Raw genomic sequence first — 8,986 nt, forward strand, 5'->3', positions numbered from 1 at the left:
CATCCTTTCACTTTCAGTCTTGCGTGAGAAGTGAACTGAGTTTCTTATAAGCAACATATAGTTGGTTCTTGAAATTTTTATTCATTCTGTCACTCTATTTTTTTTTCTGCCCCACTACTGGGGATTGATACCACGTGTTATGTATGCCAGGCAATTACTCTACCACTGAACTATATCCTCAGTCAGCTCTGGGTATTTTATTTTTATTTATTTATTTTTTGGGGTGAGCCTTAAATGGAATCACCTGTATCCTTTTTTTTTAATCAATTAATTTTATTTTTTACAGGCTGCATTTTGATTCATTATATGCAAATGGGGTACATCATTTGGTTTCTATGGTAGTACACAATGTAGATTCATACCATTCCTATAATCATACATGTACATAGGGTAATGATGTCTGTCTCTTTCCACCATTTTTCATACCCCCCCCTTTTCCCTTTATGTAATCTAAAATTCCTCCATTCTTCTCTCACCCCCACCCTCCCACTCCATTATATATCATCATCCACTTATCAGGGAAAACATTTGGCCTTTGGTTTCTTGGGATTGACTTATTTCACTTAGCATGGTATTTTCCAATTGCATCCATTTATTTGCAAATACCATAATATTATTCTTCTTTATGACTGAATAATATTCCATTGTGTATATATACCACAGTTTCTTTATCCATTTTAATTGGAGAATATAATCTATTCACACTCAAGATAATTGCTGATAGATCATGTCTTACTGTAACCATTTCAATACTTATGTTCTTATTCTATTAGTCATTTTTGTTATTCCTCACTCTCATGCAGTCCTTCTCTACAGTTAATATTTTACTCTAGTAGTGTATTTTGACCTATTAATATTTTTGGTTTTTCTATTACAAATATATGTCTTGTGGTTGTTATAGACTTTTAAAAATCTTTTGTCCAAAGCAAGCTATTTTGAAATGATAATAACTTAACATTGGTCATAAAGATGTGAAAAGAAACAAAGGAGAAAAAATACTAATAAAAACCTTTGCGAGGTCTCTACGGGGTACTGGTGGGTCGCAACACGGTAGGCTTTCCAGGAGGTGGTCGCTGCGATCCTGGCAGCCGAGGGCATCATGGTGGGAGGTCTGAAGAAGAAACACTCAGATTTGGAAGAGGAGGAAGAGGACGAGAAGTGGGACTGGAGTCCAGCAAGCCTGCGGAGCTGCCAGCAAGCTCTGCTCCGCATCTCCCTAGACAAAGTCCAGCGCAGCCTGGGCCCCGGGCACCCAGTCTCCGCAGGCATGTCCTCATCCACAACACCCTACAGCAACACCAGGCTGCCATTCACCTGGCTCCAGCACCTGCCCTGTCCCCCCGAGCCCCTCTTCCTGGGCGACGAAGATTTCTCCCTGTCCACCACCATTGGCTCTATCCTCAGGGAGCTCGAGACATCCATGGACGAGACGGAAGCTCCTCAGAATCCAGTGGCTCCCCCGGGCCTCCAGAATGAAGTGCTACCGCAACCTGACCCAGTCTTTTTAGAAGCTCTGAGCTCCCGTTACCTAGGGGACTCTGGCCTAGATGACTTCTTTCTGGACATTGACACATCTGCAGTGGAAAAGGAACCTGTGCTGCCCGCCCCCAGAACCTCCTCACAACCTCTTCTGTGCCACAGAGTCCTGGGAATGGAATGAACTAGATCACATCATGGAAATTATTCTGGGGTCCTAAAACTACGGTGGAGGCAGAGCCCTTCCTCACAGCGGCCTCAGTGGGCTGGATCCCTGGATGCGACTCGTGTGTGTGTTGATGGGGGCTCCAGAGAGTGACTGTGCTCCTTTCCTCCCATGTCAGGGTTCCACAAACTTGCATGTGTGTGTGTCTAGTTACCCCCGCCTTCTGTGAAGGCGGGTCTTCCTTAATTTATCTGTTCCAAATGCCTTAACGAGACTCTGTTTCTGGGAGTCTGACCTCTGGCTCACACGTTTCTTCTGCCTTTCCCTCCAGTTCCCGCTCCCCTTGTGACCGCTGGGGCCTCAGGGAAGATACAGTAGGGCCTGGCGCCAGTCGGGGTGTGCTGCCGGTGGCTCTAGAAACCCAGGATCTGCCCCTTGAGGGAGCGGGAGGAGCTGGTCTCCTTCCCCCAGGCTGAACCCCACTTCCTTGGCAGGACCCCAGCCCCAGCAGCCTCCTGATTCAGAACCAGGCCGGACCACGTGCAATAGGGTGGAAACCAAACTGCTCCGTGCCACGGGATTTAAAAGAAAGGCAGGGTTTGTGGTGGCTTTTTTTTTTTTTTTTGATTGTAATTTTTTATTTTAAATAAAAGTATTTTGAAAGAAAAAAAAAAAACCTTTGCACTTGCATTCCATTCATCCCTGTGTAAGTCATATTTTCATTGCTGTTATCAAAATACCTAAGAAAAAAAATTCAAAAGAGGGAAATTTTATTTGGGGCCCATGCTTTCAGTTGCTCTGGGCCTGAGGCAAGGCAGTGGAAGGCCATGGCAGAGAGAAGTTGCTCAGTTCCTGGCAGCCAGGAAGCAGGGACAGGGAGGGAGGGGAAAAGTGAGAGAGGAGACACACATACACACACACACACACACACACACACACACACACAGAGAGAGAGAGAGAGAGAGAGAGAGAGAAAGAGAGAGAGAGAGAGAGAGGGAGAGAGAGGAAAGAGAGAGTGTTTCATTTTCATTCAGGTATTATTATTATATAGAACTGAACACAAGTCATTTCCAGTTCTTAGGTAATAGACTATTCTCCTCACAGTATAATTCCTTAATTAGTTGCTCCTATTAGTGGTATCATATTGAAAATTTTTCTTGTTGCATTACTTCACATGTTTCAGACAAAATGCAATAAATATTTGATAATCTCCAAAGTCTGGGACAAAATACAATCCCTAAGGGTATTCCCCCAGTGACCAGCTTCCTCTAGCCAAACCTCACCTACCTACAGTCACTACCCAGTAATCCAATCAAATTATTAATCCAGCAAATGGATTAATACACTGATTAGGATACATCTTTCATAACCTAATCATTTCAACTGAACATTTCTGCATTGTCTATTACATGACATGTGGGGACACCTCATATCCAAACCATAACACTCCCCACACTTTGAATTGTTGGTGTCCCTGTTTACATCTTTGTATATTGAATATCTCATAACATTAATACAGTTATTATTTTTATTTATTTTTTGGTTTTTAGTCATTATACAAAAGATATGAATGGTTTATGAACCGTGCTTACTTTAGAGCATTCCAAAATTGTGTTTTGCTCTTTCCAGTAAATTTCTCACCATTTAATGTATTTGCCTTACTCATTAACATCTCTTTCTTTCAGTTCAAAGAACTCCCTTTATAATTTTGGGGGATGAGTCTGATGCTGCTAAATTTTCTCAGCACAGTATTGCTGAGCAGTAGTGCTGGGCACAGTATTTTTCCTTGGCAGGTACAATGGAAATCTCGTGCCACGCTCTATTGACCCGTGAGGTTTCTTCTGGGACATCTGTTGTCAGGTCAGTGGTGACACCCTTCTGTGTTATTTCCTTTTTCTTGCTGCCTCATTCATTCCCCTGGAGAGTTTGAATGTAATATGCTTGGACTTGGTCTGCTGAATTTGACTGATCTTTGATCTACCTGTTCCTGGATATCTGTATCCATCTCTACTTTTGTGAATTTTTTGTTATTCTCCCTTTGAATTAGCTTTCTACCCCGTTGCTATTCTCAATTTCCTCTGCAATACCCATTAACTTGACTATTTTTCCATTACAACGATATTCCAAAGTTCATATAAGCTTTGGTCACTCTTTTTAACTCTTTTTTTCTGTTTTTCTCCTCCAAGTGTATATTTTCAATGATCCACTTTTAAGTTCAGTCATTCTTTCATCTGTTTTGTCTATTCTGCTTTTTCAATTATTTCACAATTTTAATTACTCTTAGTATGTTTTTCAGCTCGAGGTTTTCTGTTGGACTTATACAGTTCTAAGTGTCTCAGAGTATTAGACTGTTCTTCTGTTTTGTTGAAGTCTGATGAGTTCTTTATTAAAACAGTGATTTTTGAATTCTCCATCTGAAAGTATCCCAATCCTCTCTGAGTGGTGCTAGGGGTCAGATTCTGTCACCTTTGTTATCCTTTAATGAGATCATGGTTCCTTGAAAGTTCTTGGTACTTGTTGGTGCACAATTTTGTCTCTTTATTAAGGATTAGGTTTCCATTCAAGTCTTTAGAATCTGGCATTTCTAGTGTCCATCCTTTCAAAAACTGTAAGCAGTCCACTGGTTTCCTCTGGATGGACACTTCCACTATTTCAGCACTGTAAGTTCCCCTAAGTCCAGGTTTCTTAAGTGTTGTTTTTAGTTCAGCGCTAGAGGGTGTCCCAAGCCAAGGTCTGTCCCTAATCCTAAGTGTTGTTCCAAAGATCTGGGGAAGTGTCTAGAAAGCATGCTTCATCTCCACATCCCCTACCTGGTTGAGGATGTGCCTGACTCCTCATCCATGGTCACAGGCCATGGTCAAGTGCCACAGGATTCTGCTGGGTTCTACTCCCTACTGTGAGGAGACCAACCCACAGCTCCTAGGCAGTGGCTTCACAGCTAACTTCTTTTACATCCCCTAAGAAAGGGGGAGTTTTGGGGAGAGGAAGGAACCCGTAATCTCATGGCACTCAAAACAATGACAGATCACACATGAGCCCAGAACCCACCAAGAGTAGTAAGGCACTGAGTGGACCAACTATGACCTGCCTCCTGCTGCAGGAGACTCATGGCCCAAGAATGCTGCAACCAGCCATGACTGGTGCTGGCTGGTTCTGTGAGTCACCAGCAGACACACAGGTGGGTCTGAGGTACTCTCTGAAGGCACTGGCTTGAGGACCATGACTATTTAGAGTCACACAGGGCTAGGTTTTACCAGCCCCATATTGAGTTCTAAGACAAGGTCTAATGCTCACTTTACTGTCCTAATCAACAGTGACTGGAACTTTGCTCCTTATTGTCTGCCCAGGATATAGGAGGGGTGATGGGCATAGTACCTTGGCCACTCGACTAAGAGGGACAAAAGGCTCAGTTTATGGGTACTAGCCTGGGGAGTAGAGCCTATGAACCCTGTCCAGCACTGAGTTTCCCTGTGTTGGGGATGACACTGGGTTTCAAGTCTAAGATCTGGACTTAATTTGTGCTCCCTGCAACTCTCTGCACACTGGTCTCCTTGGGGTTGGAGGAGAGCTGACACTAACAACTCTTTTCTTCTTACCTTTTTTGGGTGTGTTTCCCAGAATTGTAGTGTTCCACATGAATTTCCTGAGGTGATGGGAAGGTGGTGTGGTGCATGAAGAACTGTCTACACTGAGCAGATGATCACTGGAGCATCTTACTTGGCCTCCATATTACTTATCTCCTAACTTTTAAAAAAACCACCTATGTAATGACAAGGCCCTTTTACACAAAGATACACACCTCAAAAGAAACACAAATCAAAAATGACTTGTAAATGAATGTGAACAGCAGCTTTATTTATCACATCCCCAACATGGAAAGAACCCCAATGCCCATGGACAAATAAATGGATAAGTAAATTGTAATGTAGCCATATAGTGGAATATGCAAGGGAAAAATGAACAATTGATGAGATAATTTAAAAGTAATTTTGGTAAATGAAAGTAACTAAACAACAAATGCATTTAAATATTTCATCATTACTTTTGCATCAAAATCTATAATGTGCAAAATTCTTCTTTACTGATAGCAAGCAATTGGTTGCCTAGAGATAATGGTAAATGGAAGGATGAATCACAACTGCACTTGAAATCTGAGTGATTGTTGAGTTGATTGAAGTAATGGTTTTATAGACCTATGTGTCTGTCAAAACTGATCAGATTGTATACGTTAGTACAGTTAATCATATGCTCTTTTTTATAATTAAGTTGTAAAAATATACATATCTACTATTTCTATAATTAGAAAGTGATTCTGAATTTATTTTGTATCTTAAAATGAAAGATAATGGAACAAATATGTTCATAAGCACATGTGGGGCAGATTTTTAAAATACAGCATGGATAGTACTGGACTTCAGTATTTGATAATTTGGGCCACATTCATCAAACACATATATCTGTTTTTCAAAACTGCATCAACAGTATATTTCAGAAAAGATGACAGTATTTTCAATATGTAGAACACAGAAAATTGTTGCATACAACATATATAAGGAACTCTTAAATATTAGTAAAAACTAACAGATAATTTGATAATTCAGATAAAAAATAGACAAAATTATTAAATTTATACAAAAGAATATGTAAGCAGGCCATGTATGTGGAAATATGACACCATTTTATTATTTTTCAGACAAATGGCAATTAAAAATCACAAAGAGTTTCTACTATTTATATAAAACATTGTTAAAATCACAAATTCTTGTTTCAAGCATCAGGAAAGATGTTAAGCAACACAAAATTCTTATTCCTTCAGGTGGCTTTAGTTGATAGAAGCATTTCAGAAATGTTTAAAAATATCTGCTAATGTTGATATCTACGAATAGGTCGTTTGATTCTTAGATGAGCAGAATAGAGGTACAACCAACAACCTGGACAGAATTTACAAGAAGATACACAAAATATACATTGGGTGGATCCATTCACACAAAATTCAAAAACAAGGAAAACTAAAATTTAATACTTAGGAATGCCTTCTGAGACTGTGAAGTATATAGAATAAAAGAAAAAAAAGGCAATAATTATATTAGATGTGAGAATGAAGTTTACACTGATTAGGGGAAGGGAAAGATTGTGATAATAAAGGGTCAATTACAGGACATGTTGACAGTGACTAATGATTTATTGCTTCACCTAGAATAATATCATGGTTATTTTCTTTATAATAAGTTTTTCACTTTTATGCTTGTGAATTATAAATTAAAATAAAAAACAAAGAAAAATGTATTTCCACCAGTGGTTTCATTTACCTATTTTTTTCTTCTAATCATTAAATCTAAGATATGGTAACTACTTACTCATAGGTAAAGTAGGCCTATGACTACACTTGTATTTCCTTCTGTTATATCTAATCTTACTAATTTATTTAAATCTAATCTTTTTTATGTACAGAAAATAGTTTCTAAATTATTACAACCTAAAATAGTTTCCTTAGTTAATTCTGATGTCATGAGATTCATTTAAAATTTATTTTTTCCATTTTGCCTGTATATTTTAAGATTTCTGTTGCTTTCCTTCATATTCAAGAAGAAAACATTAAATCATGAATTCCTAAGGATATATAATAGATTATTTTGTTCTCATGCAATGAGTTTAGATAGTTACATTTTCTGAAGATTTGTTCCAAAACGGTATTTTTTTCTAATTTCATTTATTTACTTTGGTGTATTTTATATTTGATACCTTGAATTTCATTTTTTAATTCATTCATGATTAACTGGTATTTATCCTTATATTCTATTTGTTTTGATTTCTTATTTGGAAATATCATATTTGAACTCTCTCTCCTATTTATACTTCATTTACATAACTTCACGAAAGAATTCGTATATTTGGCATTAATTTTCTAAGAGAATATTTTCTCATCAATTATTCACTCTGTATAATAGATGCCACAAATACTGGAATATCTAATTCTCCAATGCAGAATAAAAATGAGTTATTTAGTTCTTAACATTTATGATCCCATCAACATCTTTTTCATCTTGTCTACTTATCAACTAACATGATTTCCAAAAACATTTAAATGTTTCTATTAGTGCATTATATTCATGCATACCATTGGAGATCATTTTGATGTAATTTTATATGCCTGGAATATAATTTGCTTCCCTTCAATCCCCAGTACTTGCTCTTTCCTTCCCTCTGTGCCTCTTCCTCTACTCCATTAGTCTTCCTTTATTTACAGGGTTTTTAAATTACTGCTTTATAGATGTATACAAAGGTGAAGTTCACTGTGGTACATTCATATGTGTGCATAACATAATCATAATATAAATCGGTCAATTTCATTCCACTATGCTGCTCTTTTGTTTCCCTCCTATCTTTCCCTGAACCCTCTTCCTCTGCTTCACTAATCTCTTGCACTGATCCCCACACCATCTCGTTAATGCAGCAATCACATATAAATGAAAACATTCAAACCTGGACTTTCTGAGTCTGGCTTATTTCACTTAGCATGAAGTTTTCCAGTTCCATCCATTTACAGCAATGCCATAATTTTATTCTTTGTGATGGCTGAATAAAACATATTGTATGTATATACCACATTTTATTTATCCATCCCTTGATTTCTGGGTGCCTGGGCTAGTTCCACAACTTAGCTACTGTGTGTGAATTGTTGCTATAAATATACTTGATTTCAAATTTGTTAAAACATAGATTCAAAAGCACATATAAGGAAATGGAACACAGAATTATAGGTGTGGTTTGGATTAGCAATTTAAAAATATTCATGTGTAACTTGTCCTCAAATTTATTTAGAATCAAGGGCTGTTTTTGATATCGTATTTCTTTTTTTTTGAAGGGTACCAGGGATTGAACTTAGGGGCACTCAAGCACTGAGCCACATCCCCAGCCCTATTTTGTATTTTATTTAGAGACAGGGTCTCACTGAGTTATTTAGCATCTTGCTATTGCTGAGGCTGGCTTTCAATTCATGGTCCTCCTGATTCAGCTTCCCGAGACACTGGGATTAAAGGTGTGTGCCATCTTACCCAGCTGAAATCTTGTTTTCTATATAGGTCTAAGTGGTGCAAGGGAAGAAGCTTTGAGTTTAAATGGACAATATAAAATCAGAAGATTGACTTAGGCAAATTGAAATCTTAACACAAGAGAGACTTTTTCTTATGTATTAACCGATCAATTGAATACCTTCTTAAATTATGAGCATCTGAGATTTTAAGATTTTTTTCACATATGTGTACACTAGTGGAAGCCACAACCGTTTCCTCAGTAAAATTGTAACTTATAACCAACCTAAAATTTCTACACAATTAGGAACAA

General features: G+C 38.0%; 1 pseudogene; it reads left to right on the top strand.

Annotated features, from left to right (window-relative positions):
• The first annotated feature begins 1,082 nt into the window (after positions 1 to 1,082).
• On the top strand, positions 1,083 to 1,697 carry LOC124958063 (SERTA domain-containing protein 3-like; annotated as a pseudogene).
• Positions 1,698 to 8,986: the final 7,289 nt, after the last annotated feature.

The sequence above is a fragment of the Sciurus carolinensis genome, chromosome 11 (assembly GCF_902686445.1).
Source record: "Sciurus carolinensis chromosome 11, mSciCar1.2, whole genome shotgun sequence".
NCBI lineage: Eukaryota > Metazoa > Chordata > Mammalia > Rodentia > Sciuridae > Sciurus > Sciurus carolinensis.